Genomic DNA, 21,137 nt, shown 5'->3' on the forward strand with positions numbered 1-21,137 from the left:
GTGTTCTTCCCTATCCAACAACCTTCAGCATAAGCTAGCAGTACACCATTACTTGACAAGAATGTTCCATCAAACTCAAGTTAAAGGGTGCTATGCTATATATAGACTTTTGGAAAATATTTTATAGCAACGACAAACATTTTAATTCTAGATGCTCTTGTGAAGCATATTGAGTTTACTATAATCCAATAGTGAGGGAGGAATAAAACAGAAGGGCCTACAAGTATTTTAGAGCACCTAAATCTTCACAGAAAAAAACTTTTGTAAATCACCTAAAATGTCAATAAAGTCAAACTCCCCAGCTCAGAAACAACTGAATCAGCATCTAGTATTCCAAACTCATATTTAAGCAGAGAATAAAGATATCAGGTATCTAAATACTTCTGTAACAGGGCAATTATTTCCCACTTCAATCCTGTTAACAGACCCCCCCCCCCAAAAAAATCAGAAAAAGTAGCCATCAAGTTCTCTGATAGACCCAAAGTCACTACAGTGAGCAGAGGGAAGTCAACAAAATACTATTTTCTTATCCACTCTCCCCGCTACCACCTTAGAGGACTGTCCACCAGAAGCAGTAACACAACGGGCCTCTAAGGTGTTTATCAATACAGCACAACCCTTTGACCATATCGCTAATTTACTGAAGCGAGCAGATTCCAATCCAGATAGCTTTTACTAAGCCTCTAAACCAAAGCTTTCACAAAGTAGAAATTTTATTCCCATAGTCTCCCATCTCTAAGTGAGGAGAGCTAAGCAATCTGAATATCCTCAATGCGTTCGCTGAGTCAGTCGGCTTGAGCACCGAGCGAGCGAGCGCCGAGGAAGCGAAGGGCTACGAGCTCAAGGTCACTCACGTACCCAGACAGCCATTCCTCGGGACACTTCCTACAGCAGCCACGTGCTCGAAGCAGAGAGGGCCAACCCTGCGGCAGCATGGCTTGCTCCGCGCAGGACGGACACCTGGATTCCGAGCCCGCGCGCGGCTTAGGGCTGTCGCACGAGGACCTGTATTTTTTAAGGGCCAACTAGTGAGGACGAGGAATCAGGGTGGCCCAAGGAGCCGGAAGCAGAATGGCGGGGCGCAGAGTGACAGTTGGGAACCCCTCACCTCACCCTCAGAACCCTAACAGGGAAACCAGTCCCCGTTCGGCGACTGAGACAGGCAGGGACCAGAAAGGAAGGGAAGAGAACGGTAACCCCTCTCTGCACTGTGGACCCACTCCCTGCACCTGCAGCCCGCTCCTCACGCGGTTGCCACCCCTTCCTCATCCGCACGCGGGCGACGCTCCATCCCTCCCTCCCGCCCGCCCGCCCGACCCGGAGGTGCGACAGCCTCCTCGCGTCCCCTGCGGCTCCCCGAGGACGCTGGACAGCACCAAGCAGGGCCGTTCCGCAGAGCGCCTGGACCAGCCTGCAGGACAGGCGAATCGGCCGAATACTAGCAGCGCCGCGCCACTCACTCCGGAGCCTCCTCGGTCCGCCGTTAACCTAACCTCCGCAGGCCGATGCTGACGCCCTCCAACGGAAAAGCAGCCCCAGCCAGCAGTTTATAGTCTCGTCCCGCCTTCTCCCACCCCCAGCGGGCCGTGCGTCATTTCCTGCCTCACGTACACCTAAGGAGGCGCTCAGGCACTGGAGCGCCCGGGGCGAAGGGTGCAGAAGCACCCGGACGTCAGCCTGCCTCGAGAGCTAGGGGAGGTTCCGGGGCGGGACAGGGTGTAGGAAAAGGCGAGGCTTCAGGTGCCAGGGGCTGGGGGAAGCGCGTGATTGGCACAGTCTTTCGTTTCGCGGCTCTCCGTCGCGGTGCGGCCCACAATTTAGCAACCCGGACCCTTCAGTCTAACCTTGACTGATCACCAGGCTTTGCAGAGCAAGGTCAAAGTTGTTAGCGTTTACTCCTCAAGATTGGATTTTTACAATCAAATAATCCCTTTAAAGTGTATGTCCTTGATGGAATTATTGTGCAGAGATATTTTGCAGTCTTAGAAATACTTAGGATAAACAAAGAGGAAAAATAATTAAAAGCAAGGTGCGAATTTGTACTTAAAATGTGGGAAAGCTGCACATGAACCAAGACCGGCAGTGCTTCACCTAATGTTTAATGCATGAGGGGATGGAATGGAAAACAGAAAAAGTGTTTCTTAGAATGATAGAACTGTATGTGAACTTTCGTGTTCATTGCCATTATTATTATAGGATTGTGTAATGCATAATAAATAAAATTGAGTTAGTTTCATTTTTTAGACCCTTTCCAAACTTTCACACGGCCTCTGATCTGTAACAAAAGGTCCAGGGAGGGAGATTAGACAAATTTACAAATAGCGACAAAGGCGGAATGGGGGGTGGGCGACCGGAGTTATAAAAAGGTTACAAATAAAGCCTTTACAAAATTAGAGCCCTGAAGGGTGTAGAACAATCCTTTAAAACGCAAATCAGCCCTGGCTGGTGTGGCTCACTGGACTGAGCGCCTGATTTCGAAGGAAAGAGTCCCTGGTTCAATTCCCAGCTAGGGCATCCGCCTGGGTTGCGGACTAGGTCCCCAGTGTGGGGCGAGTGAGAGGCAACCACACATTGCTGTTTCTCTCTTCTCTTTCTCCTTCCCTTCCACTCTCTCTGAAAATAAGTAAGTAAAATCTTAAAAAAAAAAAAAAAAAAAAGAATAATCAGTTTACACTCTTGCTCTTCACTTAATGCAGCTTTATACTTGGGGTCTACCCACCGCCCTTTCTCTTTACCCCCGTTCCATAAAATCTCTCCCAAAGGAGAACTCTTTTAAAAACTTATACGCAGGAGCATCTCTACACCTTAGTGGATGTACACAGGAAGAAGTTAAAAGCGAGGAATAGGATGGATATGAATTAGCTGTGGAGGGGCGGCCTTGAAATTAAGACAACAGGCCTGTTGAGTCTCCTCTTTCTTTCCTAGACGTTAGAAAACAAAAACACAAACAAACAAACAAACAAACAAAAACGGGTCTGGCTGGTGTGGCTCAGTGGATTGAGTGTCCCCCTGATAAGCAAGGGGGGTGTCTGGTTCCACTCCCACTTAGGCCACATGCCTGGGTTGCTGACTGGTCCAGTAGGAGGTCAGTGAGAGGCAACCACACATTGATGTTTCTCTCCATCTCCTCCCTCCCTTCCCCTCTAAAAATAAATAAATAAAGTCTTAAAAAAAACAAATTTCAAAAATTGCTGGTATCCTGGTGAAAATATTAAACCATGTGGAAAAACGGGGGCCTTAGGAGACACAGAGGTCAGGACAGAATCTATGAAACCCAAATTTAAAAAAGTACATTTACCAAAATAATAGACAGAAAGGACACCACCTTAAAGAGAGTGTCAATTATGGTTTTTTAAAGATTTTATTTATTTATTTTTAGAGAGGGAAGGGAGGGAGAAAGAGAGAGAGAGAGAAACATCAATGTGCAGTTGCTGGGGGCCGTGGCCTGCAACCCAGGCATGTGCCCTGCCTGGGAATCAAACCTGCAATGCTTTGGTTTGCAGCCCGTGCTCAATCCACTGAGCTATCAATTATGTTTTTATTTTCATGCTTTTACTAGCACTACCAGACACAAAGCAATTAAATGCCTTTACTATGTCTTTCTCCCTAGAAGCTTTGCAGGATCTCCCTCCTCTGCAATTTCGAGTAGATGAAAATAAATTTGTCTTGCTTTGTGCTGAATCTATACATACTGAAAGGTAATTTTGCTTTGTCTGACATTCCATACAGATGTTCCATTAAACAGAAAACCACAGGCCCAAAATCTCATCATTTGTGCTAAAAGCTCATGATACCAAACCTAGATTTAATACCTGATCTCATTACAGTTTCAACCTCTCCCAGAAATGTAATTTTAAACAACCAGTCTGAAATTTTCCACCAGTAAGGTAATTTGTCACATGGGCCCTCTTCATTACCCCCCAATCCTGTAGAAAGAGAGGTAATCTACATGCTATAAAAAAAAATCTCATTCTTTTCCCCCTAAAAAACAAACTCGCATTCCAAAATGATCTTTTTTAAAATTTTTTCAATTTTATTTTTAATTTTAGAGAGAGAAAATGGTGGCCAGGGGTGAGCGCTGGTCAGAGAAAGAGGGCAAGAAACATTGATTGGTTGCTTTCCGACTGAGGGCCAACCTGCAACCCAGGCCTGACCAGGAATTGGGCTACCTTTTGGTTTGTGGGATGACACCCTACCAACTGAGCCATACCTGCCAGGGAAATCTTTTCTTTTAATAGCTTCTTAACCTTGACCCAGCTTCTTTCTATAAAAACCTTCCATTTTATACACCCCTCAGAACACCCTTCTAATTGCTAGATGGGATGCTGCTCAATACATGAGTTGCTTAAAAAGCCAATTAGATCTTCAAATTTACTCAGTTGATTTTTTTTTTAAAGAGTTCAAAGGTTTTACTTTTTAAATCTGATTTTGGTTGTCACTGTTGCACTATTACATAGCCCTAGCTCCTGCTTCTGAATGACTCCCAATACTGGAGTCGTCATCATGCTTGCAAAAAAGGTAAGTTTTTGGTAACCTCTGTTTAAACTATAACTGAAATGGATATTATTCAATTTCCAACTTTCCACAGACTGTTTCATAAGACTTCCCTTACATTGGAACTAAGATTTCTGCAGTTCTTTCAAAAGGTACACAGAAAAATTTTTCATGAAGTTATGTATACTAAAATTTTGCATAAAGGAAACTGGAAGTTGGAGAGAAATAAAAAAATGTGAAAAAAAAAAAAGAGGAAAAAACACAGCATTGGGGTCTGGGGAAACAGTACAAAGCCTGGAGTCAAGAAACTGGAGTTCTCAACTGAGAGCCTGGGTTGTTATCAGCTGTAAAATGGGAACGAAAATACCTGCCTAAAAGAATTTCTGTGGTCTTAAATGAGGTAAGGCAGGTGCAATCTCCTAAAAACACACAGTAAACTGACGCAGTAGACTGTCAGTCTGGGTGGGATCAAGTCGAGTCAGGCCTCTGAGTAATGTGGAAAACATCTACAGGCCAGTGCAGGTATTCCCTGATTTTGGAAAGTATGCCTTCTGCCTCTTTGCTTTTTAAAATATATATTTTTAAAGATTTTATTTATTTACTTCTAGAGAGAGGAGAAAGGAGGGAGAAAAAGAGGAAGAGAAATATCAGTGAATGATCTGTTGCCTTTCATGCACCCCCAACTGGGAACCTGGCCTACAACCCAGGCATGTGCCCTGACTGGGAATCAAATCAGGGACCTTTCAGTTTGCAGGCCAGTGCTCAACCTACTGAACCACACCAGCCAGAGAAACTTCTGCTGCTTTGCTTTTATGAAAGACTTTGCTTTTATATTAGTGTCTGTTTTTGATAACCAAAAGAAATCCAAAGAAAAAAGGTGAAATGGGGATTGGGAGAGCAAGATCAGCTTTTTTTTTTTTTCTTTTCAGTGAGCCAATACAGAGGCAGTGTGCACTCTCAGCAGTGAGAGTGTCCCTGCCAAGCTCCTTCCCTAGAAACAACACTCAGCACCTGGGCATCACGTTACCAAATCTTTGAACAGTGTCTGTGAGCATCTGCGCTTACCTCAATTTATGTCGTGCATCTGTTAGTGATAGGGGAACTCAAGAGTTAAAGACTTCAGTCTTAGTTGACAGGTTTAAGTGATTAATGCAAGTGGAAAGCTATTATTCCAGGAACTGGAATGCATGACTCTAAGAGGTTGACAAGGAATTCAACCTTTGTGCCCCAGTGTCTGCAAGCAATGGAGATGGCATCTGAGCCATTGTGTTCTAGGGAGGGAACATCTTGTGATACAGATTGTTGAAGAATTGTTGATCAACAGATAAAGAAGTACCAAGAAAATTGCCACTGGACTGCAACTCTTATCCAATTAACCTTCTTTTCCAAACCCCTTACCTGCCCCTTTTTGTCCTTATAAAAATGTGGGCTTGAAATGAAATGTAAGGTGGACTTTTAGGGCACATAACCCATTGTCTTCTCAGATCACTGGCCATCTGAATAAAGCACTCATAAAGATTTAATCCTTGTCTCTGCTTCTTGGTTCTGGTAGTGACAGGCAGCATGAACACTGACTTTTCCAGTTGCATTAGCAAGATGTGTCCTAAGGTATCAGAAAAGCATGGGAGAGCTCCTAAGGGTGTTATGCTTAATGTAAATATGAACATAATTAAGTGTATTTGATATGACTTGGTAGGTTTCTTTTTGGGTCTGGAATGCCCCTAATGTTTTCCACATAAATTCATAGAAATCATGTCTTCTTTTACACCGTTTTAGCTTATGGAAGTGTTCATAGGAATGCTGTACTCTTGGACAGTGGTGGTAAGGAGAAGTGAGGGAAACCTGTGTAGGATATAGGTTGATGAAGAGGAAAAAACAAGGCATTAAGCTTAGGAGAAAGGCTTGCCTGAAGACTGAGCCTGGTGCGTGTTAAAATTCTACTCTACTGAAATACTTGACAGCTTCTTCAGGTGGAAGAGAGTGTATGGGGGTTATTAGCTGCAAAATTCTCCCTTCCTCTTATTTTTCTATACCTGGAGATGAACGCAAGAGTCTTGCTCTTTGGTGAGGGAGGAATAGCAGGAAAAAAACAAACCAGAGAAGACACTTAAGTGGTGAAATCAGCCTAGCAATAAGCAGCTGGTCCCAGTGCTGTCACCGAATGTGTGCAGAACCATGGACTTAATGGCTCTGTGCCTCGGTTCCCCCATGGGCCACATGGAGGTAACATCCCTTTATTTCCTTCACCAGCGAATTAAGAAGTAGGAAATCTCCTCAGAGCCCAAGCTGAATGAGTAAATACAGCTCTGATAAGGAAAAGCCTAGAAACTGAAAAGTTCTAAGCAACTAACAACAAGATTGTTATTGCTCAAGAGAAGGAAAGTTATCTTTGGTGGCTTTGAATGCCCTGATTCCAGAAAAAAAAAAAATGACTCAGTGATTGATAATGGCTGAGAAGAAAAAGAGAATGAATCACCATCATTATTAACATTTAGTATCGAGTGGTATTGTGTAGGGCAAAGACATGCAAAGAGTTAGGAAACAAATCTGTACCTCTGAAAAGAGAAACAGAGTTGCTGGGGAAATAGAATTTATACCTAAAGGACAAATAACAGGGATGCAAATGTTAAATACAAACAAAAAATAAAAGCGAGTCAGATAAAGCAAGTCCGACAGCCAAATGCCCAGATCTGAAAAGAGAAGTAAGGCTTTGATATGCTCACCAAGGTACACTTGGAGTTCTCTAAATCTTGTTCCAAATTATATGCTTATTTAGATTCTAGCTAATCTTTATGCTTACCTGTATTTTTAATAGTCTACTTTGTAATATAAAAGTACAATTGCGTACAAGCACATTCTCCTCTCTTGTCCCATAAAACCAGAGCCAAAACATGCACCTCTTGCCTTAGCTACAGACTAGGAACCTAGGAGGAACAAGGGGAATGGCGGAAGGGAAGGTATTGTAAACCCAAACCTACAAGATGATGCAAATTGAGGATGGGAGGTTTTACTTTTTAAACAAAGGCATTTAATTTAGTACATTGTCCCTTACATTTATAACATTAATCTGTTTGTTATTTATATTTTGTCATAATTTCAAAAAGACACTAATCTGTCAACTCAGTAATATAGGGTCCAAAACCATTGGCTCTTTCTAGGGTCCTATCTATGGCCTAAATGGTAAGTGTGGTCTCTTGGGTCAGCATTTCTCAAACATTTTGGACTGCACTCCATGGTAAAACATCCATTTCACTTCATGACTCAGCACACACATGTGTATGTGTGTCTATGTATATGTGTGCATTCATATGAAACTGAAACAAAAGTTTCATGAAATAATACCCTTGCTGTGTACAAAGCAGTCTGAAATTCTCTATTTAATTTTTAAAATACTAATTTCAACCTGTTAAATTTGATTTTTCAAATAGGCTGTGAACTGTATTTGTAAACCACAGTCCTAGATTGTTTTCTTTCTCAGAGTACAGGTTATTTTAGTGAACAGGACAAATCAGTTGCTGAAAGTTAAATTTCAACTCCCAAGGCTTCTCCCTGTTACTTTGTCCACCTTTTCAACTTTCTACCACCCTATACTTCAGCAAATATTGATTGAGGGTTTATGAGTTGGGAGGCAGAGTTAGAAAACACAGATAAAGCCTTCAAATGACTTCAAATGCTGGCATACACTGTAGTCAATCATTGCAGAACTCTGCCCATCATTTAGTAGGTCCTCACAGCAACCACTACAGAAAACACTATATTCAGCTCTGACCACAGCTCCTCTTGACAAGCTGTATTTATTTACACTAGAACCCTAAGCCTAGGGCAATCACTTTAGGACCAGAACCACAAAATAAAAATGTGGAGCTCTGGAAACTGTAATAGGATGTACTCCAGAGAATGGAGGTAGACTGCCAGCTCATACGTTTGAGGTTGGCACTATTTTGTTTTATTTTGCATTTCTTTTTTAAAATACTTGAAAACCTTCAGTTTTCTGTTCTCATACTATTGACTAATTTAATTTTTGTTTTCCTTGTGCTAAAAGGAAGCTCATATGGAGAACATGGAACAGGAGTTAATATAAAGAAATTTGCCCCTACTTTATAGCAATTGGTAAGAGTTACTCAGGGCAAGGAAAGGAGAATAATTACTTTTTACATTCATTATGATGATATGTATGCCAATGGGTATGCTGGACGAGTTGGAGTTTCGAGCAGGGTATAAGATATGTGAGATTTTATTTGGTCCTATCTGAAAGAAATAGAACTAGTTTCATGACAGAATTTCCAGTTTGGTTAGAACTTTAACTCATACACCATCTCTGGCCCATAATAAATTTGCAATAAACATACATTGAGTTCATTGAACAAAATCCTACTACTTCACCCCACTAAGTGGTTATCCAGCTTCTGTCGCTTCTCAAAACAGAAGCCCTTGGGTAGTTCAGACTGTTGGAAATTTTTTACTTACATTAATATGAATTCTCTCTCCAACTGCTTTCTATAAACTGGTTATTGCTTGAAGACTGCTCTCATCAATGTGTGGTTGCCTCTTTCCTGCCCCCTACAACCCAGGAATGTGCCCTGAATGGGAATCAAATCAGCAACCCTTTGGCTCACAAGCCAGTGCTCAACCCACTGAGCCACACCAGCCAGGGCTATTCCTCTGCCCTAAAGTCTACAGCTATACCCTGGCTGGTGTGGCTCAGTGGATTGAGTGCCTACCTGCGAAGTGAAAGGTTTCTGGTTCAACTCCCAGGAGGCACATGCCTGGGTTGCAGGCCAGGTCCCCAGTTGGGGGTGGGTGAGAGGCAATTAATCAGATGTATCTCTCATATATCGATGTTTCTCTTCCTCTCTTTCTCTCTCCCTTCTCCTCTCTCTAAAATTAAATTAAATTAAATTAAACAATAAATACAACAGCCTTTATGAATCCTGTCTGTCTGCTACCACATTCACTACCTTAATAACCACTGCACATTGTCAACTCATGTTGAGCTTTCAGCAGAACTTAAAGCCTTCTTTTTAAGCCTTAAAAAAAAGTTCTCAACTTAGGGCAGTTGAGGATTGGCCTTTGGAGCAGAGAGACATGGGTTCAAAATCTAGTTTTGCTATGTACTAGCTAATTGTACTAGAATTCCATATTTCTTCCTTTTCCATGGATACTGTGATATATACACACTGTTGTGGTTTGATACACAACACGTAGAGTGTCTGTCCCAGTTTATCACTAGTCTAGTCAGCAAATAATGGAAAAGAGCCTAGTCTATTTGGCTAGGAACATCCTTGCTATTAGAGCTGAATGACAACAGCTAAGATTTATTGAACATACACTGTGTGTTGGGAACAATTCAAACCCTCTACAGTATTGGTTCCTGTAATCCTCGTAACAACCCTTATGGTAAGAATTAATATTATCCTCATTTTCCAAGTGTGAAAACTGGCATTATAAGGAGTTAAAGAAGTTGCCCCAAGTTTCAAGGCTAATAAATGGTGACAATCACAACTCAAACCTAGGCAATCTAGCTTCTGAAGCCAGCCCTAAACAATGCCACTGAACTTCCTCTTTACAAATCTAACCATGGCACAGACTGTCTCCATGGACAGCACAGAACTTCTCCCCAAGGCAGGAGTTTTCTTCTGGGGGCTCAGGGACCATCCAAGTGGGATCTGAGAAAATTTAGTACTGGGGGGGCAGGGTAGTCATTTATTTTTTATTTAGATTTAATTTTATTTCAAAATTTGGATTTATATTCATGTTGAGTGAGAAAGCTTAGATAATTCTAAACATAAGACTTTATTGTATAACTGATCCTCCTCCAGAAGTCTAAGTCTCTGTTCAACAGACTTGTGGTGCATTCATGTTGTCTCTATAAGACAGCTGATTTTGTTAAATTCTGAGAATGTATGTACCTACCTTTGATAAGGAGAGTTATTGAATTAAAAGAATTATATTACCTTTGTTCCCAAAATTCCAATGAGTCAGTTTGTTCTTTCTTATTTTCATCTTCCCTCTTTCAACATCTGTAGCTGGCAACTCTTTTGCTTATATCTGAGTTTCCCTTCCTCTGTGTTGTAAATCTGGCATCTTAAGCTTCTGATAAACAGTGTTCCATATGGCAAAACATGCCCTAATTTGAGGACTTTTTTTTAAGGCTAAAAAAGCAGACTTTGAAAGAACTTCGTGAAATGCTGAGTGGCTGCAAATGTAAGTGGAGAAAGTGAACAAATGTGTAAAAAAACTAGCCAACAGATAATTAAACCTAAATCCCAAGTCAGCAGATCCACTGGTCAAGAAAAATATCATATTGTGAGAAACTCTTTGTTTTTTTCAGCTTAATATGCTCAATACAGATTTTTCTCTTGGTTTGGAAAATGATACTGCCAAAAGTTTTATTTCTCATACATGGAAATGTGGGCAAGGAGGTAACTGTTCAGTGGTTACATAGGTGAGGGCTGGCCTGGCTCCCTTTGGCTCATCTCAGATCGTTCCTGAATGGCAAGAAAAGCCACATCCCGGAGCTGGGGCTCCCAGGGTCTGTCTGCTAACATTTACCGAGCCCTACCCTGCCCAGGTGCTGGGTGCTGGTACTCTGTCGTCTTATTTTCTTCTCCCAACAATTCTGTGAAAGAGATACCATATCCATTTTATAGATGAATAAGTGGAAGTGCAAAGAATACAAAAATAATTAGCTTTAAGTGGCATAGCTTTTTAAAGGCACAGCCTAGCTTCATATCAATGAGATCTTTTATCGTAAAACCTCTTTTCACTACATCCCAGGTATTGAAATATTGAAATATTGTCCAGCAGTCAGATGGTTGTAGCTCTATGCCCAGAGTAGAATGTCTTGCTGCCAGGATGCATCCTGGATGTTATAACCATAACCACCTTAGGAAGGTTTGAGTCCATTTTGTAATTGAATCTGTTGCCACAGACACAAAGATAAAGACAGTCACCAGGTGCAAAGTGCCTGGGATAACCATCTTCCAGAAATGCTTCCTGGAAGTAACTTATGCTGGAATGACATTGGAATTTGCTTAACTGATGAGACAAAGGTCCACAGCCTCCAACCAGGTAAATGGAAAGCAGCCAACCTAAAATGAAATTATGATAAACCATTTCCAAACATCATAAGATTAGTGCTTCTGAGACTGGGTTTAAACAAGAAAGCATTTGAAGAGATCCACTGGCTTCTGTGGTCAAGTCAAACCCATAAATTAGGGTAAGCAATGGCAGCAGAGAGCTCCAAAGAGAAAGAGACTCCAGCAAACCAGAGGCATTCATGCCAAGCCCAGTGTGCCCCAAATCCCTGACTCGTTTGAGGTGGGAGACCCACGACTGGTGTATGTTGGGGACCACCCTGCCTGGCGTCAGAAGCTGTAACCCCCACCAAGACTAAGGCTGAGGGAGCAGCCTTGGACTGTAAGCCAGCAAGGAGACAAAAGCTTATCTCCCTGGCAGGAGTGCCGCTTCTGCTCCTTTTACTTCATCCATAACTGGCCCCCAATGCTTGGTCAGTTAGCCAATGACGGGTAAGATTCCCCAAGGGGGGAACGATCTAGGATAGGCACAATCATGTGGGAGGCCCCCAAGGAAGGACTTTGGGGGCTACAGCAAAAAGGGTGATAGACCCTTGCCCCTTGGCTTTGACATAGCCTGAGTCCTCATTGTTTGCGAGAAAGCTCCTAATCTCTTGGCTGCTTTACTTCCTTTGCTCCACCTAAGCCTGAAACAATGACAGGGTGGTGCAGCCCTGTGCTGGAAAGGGCGGGTTCCCTTGGTGATCAGGCCTAAGGAAGAATATGTAAAATCCTGTGAAACCTGCTTTGTTTAGAATGCTCTCAATGAAATGATAAGGGTCCAAGAAGTAAGAAGTAAGAAGTAAGAAGTAAGAAGAAGCAAGAAGCTTCTTGCAAGAAGTAAGTTTGTTCCTCAAAGTTTTACAGCTCTTTGGCTATCCGACCCTGACTCAAAATAGGCCTTCAGACTTCCTTGTTATCTGTTGTTTGATCCTTACTGCCTGGCAATGATTAATGAGCTTTACCTGAATTCTTATACAAACAAACGCAATAAAAAGCCTGCTCGGGCGGGAGAATAAGGCACTCTCCCCTAGGGAGGGTGGCCATGGTGCTCCCCACTAGAGAGAGTGGCCATTTCGTCCCTATTTCTCCACAGGACTCGGTTGTCTCTGTGTATGTTTTTCTTGTGTTTTGACGAGCCATCTGCAGCGTTCTGTGGTCACTGCCAGACTGTACTAAGGAACAGGCAGGGTTACCTGCAGGCACTACAATGAATCAAGCTAAAGTGGATACTGAGATCCACATGGAGTCCAGACTCTAGCCCAGAGCTTCTTAAACTTTAATGTACAGCACTGAGTCTCCTGGCGGTTCTGTTAAAATACAGATTCTGACTCAAATGTCCATGGTCTGCATTTCTAAAAAGATACCTGGTGAGGCCCAGGCGGCTGATCTTGGAGCACATTTAGGTAAAGTTCAGAAGAAAAAAAGGTTTTCACAAGCTGTTTCTCAGCACTTCCCATAGAGAGGGCACACTGGAATGAAAGTAGCTTCTGCTTGGCAGCAATTTTTATGCAGCTGTGGTGGCCTATTATTCCACAAAGTTGTTTAAACAGACAAGGACAATCCCTGGGCATCACAGCTTAAATCAAAATGGCCCTTCAAGGCCATCCAAATTCTTTGCTAAACAGACCATTCATCCTAATTCTTGAGAAGATTTTGCCTCCTAAGAAGACACTAGGCTTGGCCTAGACAGCAGTTTTCTTGCTCCACTCAAATGAATAAACAGGCCTTATGAATCAATCTGTTGTGCCTTGGGTAGCAGATTGCTGATAACCCGGGTGAACTAATAAAATAAAATTGAGTTTCTGAAACTGAAATAGAAGAATAACCTAGACCTTGTAAACTTCACCAAACACCCGGGAAGACCAGCTGAGCAAACAGTCCCTGCAGACTCTGCTCTGGAACCTCTCAGGCAGATGGGGTCAGGGCTGGAGCAAAGGTAAGATTTTTCAAAACAATCAAACACCACCATGAACAAACCACCACAAACAAACAAAATTTCATACTGATAAACAAAAAGGAAACAAATACTGAATCACTACTACCCCCGCCCCAACTCATGAGATATAAAACAAGCAGACGATAGAGTGTGCATTTGGGAATCTGATTTTGGAGTCTAGTTAAAGGTGGGTTTGAGTGGGACACCAGCCTTTGCCTGCTCTCTCTTCTCTACCTCTGTGAGTTGGAAGAGAGAAGTGGCTACCAGGCAAGGACACTCACACTTGGAACTGCAGAGGGTCAGTGCTGGCACAACACAGGTGGCATAGTTGGCCCTTGCCTGGAATGAGCTCTCAGGATTATCTTTCCTGCCCAGGACAGCCTTCCCCTAGCGACTGAGACTCTGGCAGGGATGGCACTGAGCACTGATTCCTCTTTAAGGCTCTGTCCCTCTGCACTGAGCCCACAGGCACTGCTCCAGCCTGTCTGTACATCTGTGTGGTTAGCTCCTGGAAGGCGCTTGCCCTGACCCATTTCTCTCTGGCCACTTTAGTGCAGTCATTGGGCTGGATCATGAATGACCCTAAACCAGCATCTTGCCTGAGTAGCAGGGGGCACCTGTCTGGTGCTTGTCTACACAGCATCAGCTCCCTCAATCAGAGGGACTCATCTTGTCCTGTTTCTAAGTTTGAGCCTGCTTTGGAGATCATCTGTGAAGTACCTACTCCCTGTCTCAGGGCTACCTTTGATTTTCCACATGTTCACAGAATAAGTAGACTGAGTCCATGAATGATGAGCCTTTGTGGGTTCATGGTCCATTCTTCTCATCTTGTTCTAGGGGGTATTTTGTCAAAAATTTAGAGAGAACCTACTCTGTTAGGTGCTGTGTTGAACCCTGGTGATAAAGAGCTACCTCAGAAGACTTCTGGATTCTCTCTGATGACTGATCTGTCTTCAGAAGCCTGTCATTCCTCTTATACAACATCAAAGCCTTTGAAACATTAAGATAAGCATCCTTGTTTCATATTTAGGTATCACTTAAAAGATAAATGGCCAGGACACAGTGTCCATAGAAGTGCTCTGAGAATTTTTGTAAAACTATTTGCAAGAATTGTATCTATTACAAGAATGTTTATAAAAACCAGCTAGACAATAGAGTGCAAATACCATGAATTATCTGAGAGGAAGGTACGTATGAAAATGAAAAGATAGGTATGCAATAATCCCATTGGACTCTATAATGGGATTCCTTCTCACCAACAAAATACCAAATTGTCTCTCTCTTCCAGCTCTCTCGCTCTCTCTCTCTCTCTCTCTCTCTCTCTCTCTCTCCCTCTCACCTCTCTCTTCTGCCAGATCTTTATTCTTTATTCTCAGGTGCCTGCTGGACACTTCCACCTGGATGACCCATTCAATTCAACCTGCCTCAAGGAGAACTCAACATTCTCCTCCCCAAAGCTGGTGCTCCTGCCTTCTTTCTTCCTGCTCATGGCACTGTTTTACAGATTAAGAGGACAGTCCTGACAGCCCTGGGGACTCCCCATAGCACGTAGTAAGTGCTGAATAACTTTCTTGGATGGGGCCCCGTTAACACCAGTTTGTTCCTGAGCACAGATGAAACCAGCTCATTTATTGGATAACCTCCCCTGCCCTGAGTTAGAGAGAATAATTAAACTGGGTGCTGTTGGTGACTAGTAGCTAATTGATTCCAGCATCTCCAGTTTGTGAAAAATCCGAACTCACTCCTTGGAAGAGTTCAAGTCTCCTCAAGGAAGGGAAAGGAGCATTGACACATTCTGTCCTTGTGGATGAAGAGTGAAAACTTCATCTTAGTTCGGTTCCATATGATTTAGCCTGGAGTTGAATGACAGTTTCTCTCAGAGCACAAGCTAAGCCCTGAGGGGAGGCTGAGCCTATCAAACAAAAACATGTTGCCAGGACTATGTGTTGTGTATATAAGTGCATCAAAAAATGGTCAAGAGGAAGAAATATAACACTAAGAGGTAATAAATAACCAGGGAAACTGAGTGTGAGGGATTTACAACTTTGTACTATCTTCAAAATGTTTCTAAAAACCCAATATTGTGCTAAAATATAAAGTCTATTTTAAAAGAAAAAGATTAGGGAAAAAATGGACATAAAAAGTGAGTTGTTAGTTCAGGAGTTGCTCCCTCTTGAACGCTGCTCATAGACCGCGATCTGTCCTGGGTTGAGCACTCCTCTCCATACAGTATCAGGCTAGGGGAATGAGATGACCCTCTCCTCCTGACTCCCTGTGGCCATGCTTTTCTCTGCCTAGCTCTTGGCCCTGAGGAGGAGTCAGCTGGCTGTGGCCAGCCTAGGTCCAAATAGCAGATTTTCTTCTCGGAAGGCTCTTGAGGAGGTCTGGGCAGGCTCAAGGTGTAAGAGATGCATAGGGAGAGACTGAGTGTGCACCTTTGGGGCTAGGGCTATTTCTTCCTATGTGCTAACTGTTCCTGTGCAGAGCCCTCCCTTCTCACAGCCAAACCTTAATCTGTTTTTAGCCTGATGAACTCTACTGGCCCCACCCTGATGATCCCTGGGACCCCCACCCCATCATAAAGGTCCATAGGCCCCAGGTGGGTACCTGCTGGTTTTGGTATACCTGAGAATTTTGCTTAGTAGCCTCAGACCCAGAATTAGTGCTGAGCCTGGACCTGTCCATCCTGGTGAACACCAGTCTTCCCTACCTGGTTATGTGTAGAACCTGCCTAATGCTACTTGCCTGCCACCAGAGGCTTTTTCAGTGGCTGAGCCTAAAGGGCAGCCAGCAGATTGAGGAGGATTTTGGGGTGCCTTGGGCCATTTTGCTGACCTGGCTCAGGTTGGTACTGGTGGAAGCCGTCTTCGCTTGGCCCATTCCACATGGACCCAGGCGCAGCAAAGGCAGACACCAACCATGGATCACTTTGTAGCTTCTAACATATAGCCCAAGGCTGGTCGCAGAAAGCATCTGACATTGACCTGCACTAGAGTTCCTCCAAAGAGTCTCAGAACTGACAACCCAGTGGTGGGCTTCAGATCACATCAAAGCACAATCCAATTAGCTCCACAAGCAGCGCATTCAAAGAGAGATTTTGACAGGCACCAGACCCTGTTGTGGTGAATTTGCTTTATGAGATCAGCCCCAGCACAGCAGCTTGGTTGGGGTCAATCCTCACAGTCAGCCAGTCTAAGGGCCGACCTCACCTACAGATGAGCCAGCATCAATCAAGACTAAACTACAACAGGAGGGTTCACATGATCCACACAAGAAACATTCCTGGAGCACCTAGCTCAGAAGGTCATGGAGACTGTACCACTGAGCCCCACAGGACACCTACTACATAAAGCCACCCTACCAAGAATGGGAGACATAGCAGGTCTACCTGATGCACAGAACAAATACAGAGAGGAAACCAAAATGAGGAGACAAAGAAACGTGCTCCAAATGAAAGAACGGAAGAAATTCCCAGAAAGAGCTAAATAAAGTGGAGGCAAGCAGTCTACCAGGTGCAGAGTTCAAAACAGTGGTTATAAGATACTCAAGGAATTTGGTGAGAACTTCTACAAAGAGATAGCTAGCACAAAAAAAAAAACATAGAAACCATAAAAAAAACAATCATAAGTGAAGAATACAGTATTTGCAATGAAAAATAAACTAGAAGGAATTAATAGCAGACTAGATGGAGCAGAGGACCAAACCAGAAGTTTGAAAGGCACAAAAGAAGAAAACACCCAGTCAGACCTGCAAAAAGAAAAAAAGTGTTCCCCAAAAATGAGGATAGTTAAGGGATCTCTGGGACAACATGAAACATAAAAACATCACATTGTAGTGGCACCAGGAGGAGAAGAGAGAGCAAAGGATTGACCATATGTTTGAAGAAAATAGTGACTGAAAACTTCCCTAACCTGGTGAAGGAAAAAACACACATAAGTGCAGGAAGCTCAGAGAGTTCCAAACAAGATGAACCCAAAGAGACCCACACAAGACACACTAATTAAAATGGCAAATGTTAAAGCCAAAGAGAGAATCTTAAAAGCAGCAAGAGAAAGACAGTTCCCTACAAGGAAATTCATATGATTATCAGCTAATTTCTCAACAGAAACATCCCAGAAGGGATTGGCATAAAATATTCAAAATGATGAAACACAAGACCTACAAGCAAGAATACTCTACCCAGCAAAGCTATCATTTAAAATTGAAGAAGAAATAAAGAGCTTCCCAGACAAGAAAAGCCAAAAGAGTTCATCACCAAACAGTATTACAAGGAATGTTAAACAGACTTTTTTAAGAAGAAAGAAAAAAAAGAGGAACATAAATATGTATAAATAAAATGGCAATATCTATCAATAATCACTTTAAATGTGAGTGGATTAAATGCTTTAATCAAAACACATAAGGTAGCTGAATGATTTCTTAAAAAGACCAATATGTATGCTGTCTACAAGAGACCCATTTCAGATGGAAAGACTAACACAGACTGAAAGTAAAGAAATAGAAGAAGGTATTTCATGCAAATGGAAAGGAAAAAAAGCTGGGGTAGCAATACTCATATCAGACAAAATAGACTTTAAAACAGAGGCTATTATAAGAGACAAAGAAGTGTTATACAGGAGAAACTCCAAGAAATTCGGCTCTTCTTGCTGATGCAGTAAAAATTACAGATCAGCAAGTCTATTAGTGTGCAAGCAGGGTTTGTTGGTGATCCGTTTCATGGGAGAGACTGGACCTAGCTAAGGTGTGGGGGAGGGGAGCGGAAGGCATAGGTTCAGGACAAAGCAGGGTAAAGGCTGCGAAAGTAAGGGTGGCCAAAGGCCAGGGTGGCAAGCGTGCACCCCAGGTCTTTGTTCTGAGGACTTACATAGTTAGAGGGATGGAGGTGAAGAAGCTACATATTGATTGACTGGTAAATGTGGTGCCAGCTTTTCTGGGGGGATGTGACTACCTAAACATAGGTATGTGTGGGGGCCTGTTAGCCTGAATCCTTGTCTTGCTCCAGACTCCATTTGTTCATCTTGTTGTAAAACAGGTACATGACAGGAGGCAGTTAATTAAGTTGGGGCAGTTACCCAAAGTTATTTATGGCCTCCTTCTGTAAGCATTAGGACTCCCTTCATAATAGATAGTGACCAGAGGTAGGCAATTAACCAAAGTTGTTTTATGGGCTTCTTCTTTGGGCATCATGGACCCCTCTTCTTCCCCCTTCCAGGCTTTGGAATAAATACACAGTTTCGAGTATTTCCTCCCCAGACAGTGGAAATGATACCTAGGATTTCAAAGACTGCCCTCCTCCCTTGTTAGCATGCTGTTTCTTGTGATGTTGGAAATATCACAAGACACCTGGCAATATTATTGGACCAGGCTCAGGACTGCCGAGTTAGTGAGTGAGACGTGTCTCCCTCCTCCTCCCTGCCTTAGTTTTTCTATCTATCCTATCTAGCAGAAGGACATAACATGATAAAGGAGTCAATCCACTAAGAGGATATAACCCTTATAAACATTTATGAGCCAACATAGGAGCACCTAAATAATAAAGCAAATATTAATAAACATAAAGGGAAAGGTCAACAGTCACATGGTCATAGCAGGGAACTTTAACGTCCCATTAACATCAATAGATAGATCTTCCAGACAGAAAATCAACAAGGAGACAACAACCTTAAATGACACACTAGACCAGATGAATTTAATTAATATTTTCAGAGCATTTCATACCTAGCAGCAGAATATACATTCTTTTCAGGTGCACATAGGAACATTTTCCATGATAAATCACATGTTAGGCCACAACATAAGTCTCAATAAATTTAAGAAGATTGAAATTATACCAAGAATCAATTACAAGAAAAAAACTGAAAACACACAAACACATGGAGGCTAATACAGATGTTATGAAACAATATATGGCTAATAATGAGATCAAGGAAGCAATGGAAAGATACATTGAGACAAATTAAAATGAAAAACACAACACAAATCTATGGGGACACAGTGAAAGCATTCCTAAGAAGGAAATTCCTAGCATTCCAGGCCTATCCCAAGAAACAAGAAAAATCTCAAATAAACAATCTAGTCTTAGATGTAAAAGAACTAGAAGAAAAAACAACTAAGCCCAGAGTGAGTAGGATGAAAAAATAGTAAAGATAAACATGAAAATGTATAAAATAGAGTCTAAAAAAATATAAAAGATTAGTGAAACCAAGAGCTGGTTCTTTGAAAAGATAAACCAGATTGATAAAACTTAACGACTCATGAAGAAAAAAAGAGAGAGGATCCTAATAAATAAATAAGAAATGAAAGAGAAATAACAACTGACACCACAGAGTTACAATGGATTGTAAGAAAATATTATGAACAACTAACTATATGCCAACAAATTGGACCATTTGGAAGAAACTGATAAATTCCTAGAAACTTACAGTCTTCTAAGACTGAATAAAAAGAAACATAAAACCTGAACAGACCAATTACAACCAACTAAATCAAAATACACCACACACACACAACTCCCAATGAATGAAATTCCTGGATGGCACCACAGGTGAATTTATCAAACATTCATAGAAGACCTAACACCTTGCCTTCTGAAACCATTCCAAAAAATTCAAGAGGAAGGTCAACTCCCAAGCTCATTTTATAAGGCAGCATTATCTTGATTCCAAAACCAGATACAGACACTAAAAAGAAAGAAAATTATAGGCCAGTATTCCTGATGAACACAGTTGCAAAATCTTCAACAGAATATTAGCCAACTGAATTCAGTAATACATTAGAAAGATCATACACTGTGATAAAGTGGGATTCACTCCTGGGATGCAAGGTTGGTACAATATCTCCAAATCAATTAATATGTTATACCATGTAAACAAAATAAAGGATAAAAAATCATATGATCATATCAATAGATGTAGAAAAGCTTTTGACAAAATCCTGCATCCATTTATGATAAAAACTCTCAGCATCCCTGGCTGGCATGGCTCAGTGGATTGTGCACTGGCCTGTGAACCAAAGGGTCGCTGGTCTGATTCCCAGGCAGGGCACATGCCCTGGGTTGTGGGCCAGGTCCCCAGTGGGGAGTGGGTGAGAGGCAACCACACACTGATGTTTCTCTCCCTCTCTTTCTCCCTCCCTTCCCTCTGTCCAAAATTAAATAAATAAAGCCTTTAAGAAAACAACTCCCAGCAAAATGGGAATAGAGATGGCATACTTCAACATAATACAGACCATATATGACAATTCACAGCTAACATCATACTCAATGGGAAAAACTAAAAGTGGACAAGGATGTCCATTTTTGTCATTCTTATTCTACATAGTACTGGAAGTCCTAGCCATAGCAACCAGAAAAAAGGAGAAATAAGAAGAATTGAAATTTGAAAGGAAGAATTAATAACTGTCATTATTTGCAGATGACACAATGCCATATATAGAGAACCTAAAGATACCAACAACAACAACAACAAAAAAACACTGCAACTGAAGAATAAATTCAGTGAAGTATCAGTGTACCACATAAAGGCCCAGAAATCAGTTGTATTACTGTACACCAATAATGAACTATCAGAGAGGGAAACTAAAAAAAAAATCTCATTTACAATTGCATCCCCCAAAAGTAAATACCTAGG

At 42.1% G+C, this 21,137-nt stretch overlaps 1 protein-coding gene across 1 annotated transcript in view; it reads right to left on the reverse strand.

Annotated features, from left to right (window-relative positions):
* The window catches only part of TFRC (transferrin receptor), a 29,743-nt gene extending 28,155 nt beyond the window's left edge, over positions 1-1,588 (reverse strand). Inside the window, exon 1 of the mRNA XM_028504418.2 lies at positions 1,461-1,588. The gene's annotated coding sequence lies outside the window, so the exon portion shown is untranslated. The remainder of the gene's footprint in view (positions 1-1,460) is intronic.
* Positions 1,589-21,137: the final 19,549 nt, after the last annotated feature.

The sequence above is a fragment of the Phyllostomus discolor genome, chromosome 2 (genome assembly GCF_004126475.2).
Source record: "Phyllostomus discolor isolate MPI-MPIP mPhyDis1 chromosome 2, mPhyDis1.pri.v3, whole genome shotgun sequence".
Classification (NCBI taxonomy): Eukaryota; Metazoa; Chordata; class Mammalia; order Chiroptera; family Phyllostomidae; genus Phyllostomus; species Phyllostomus discolor.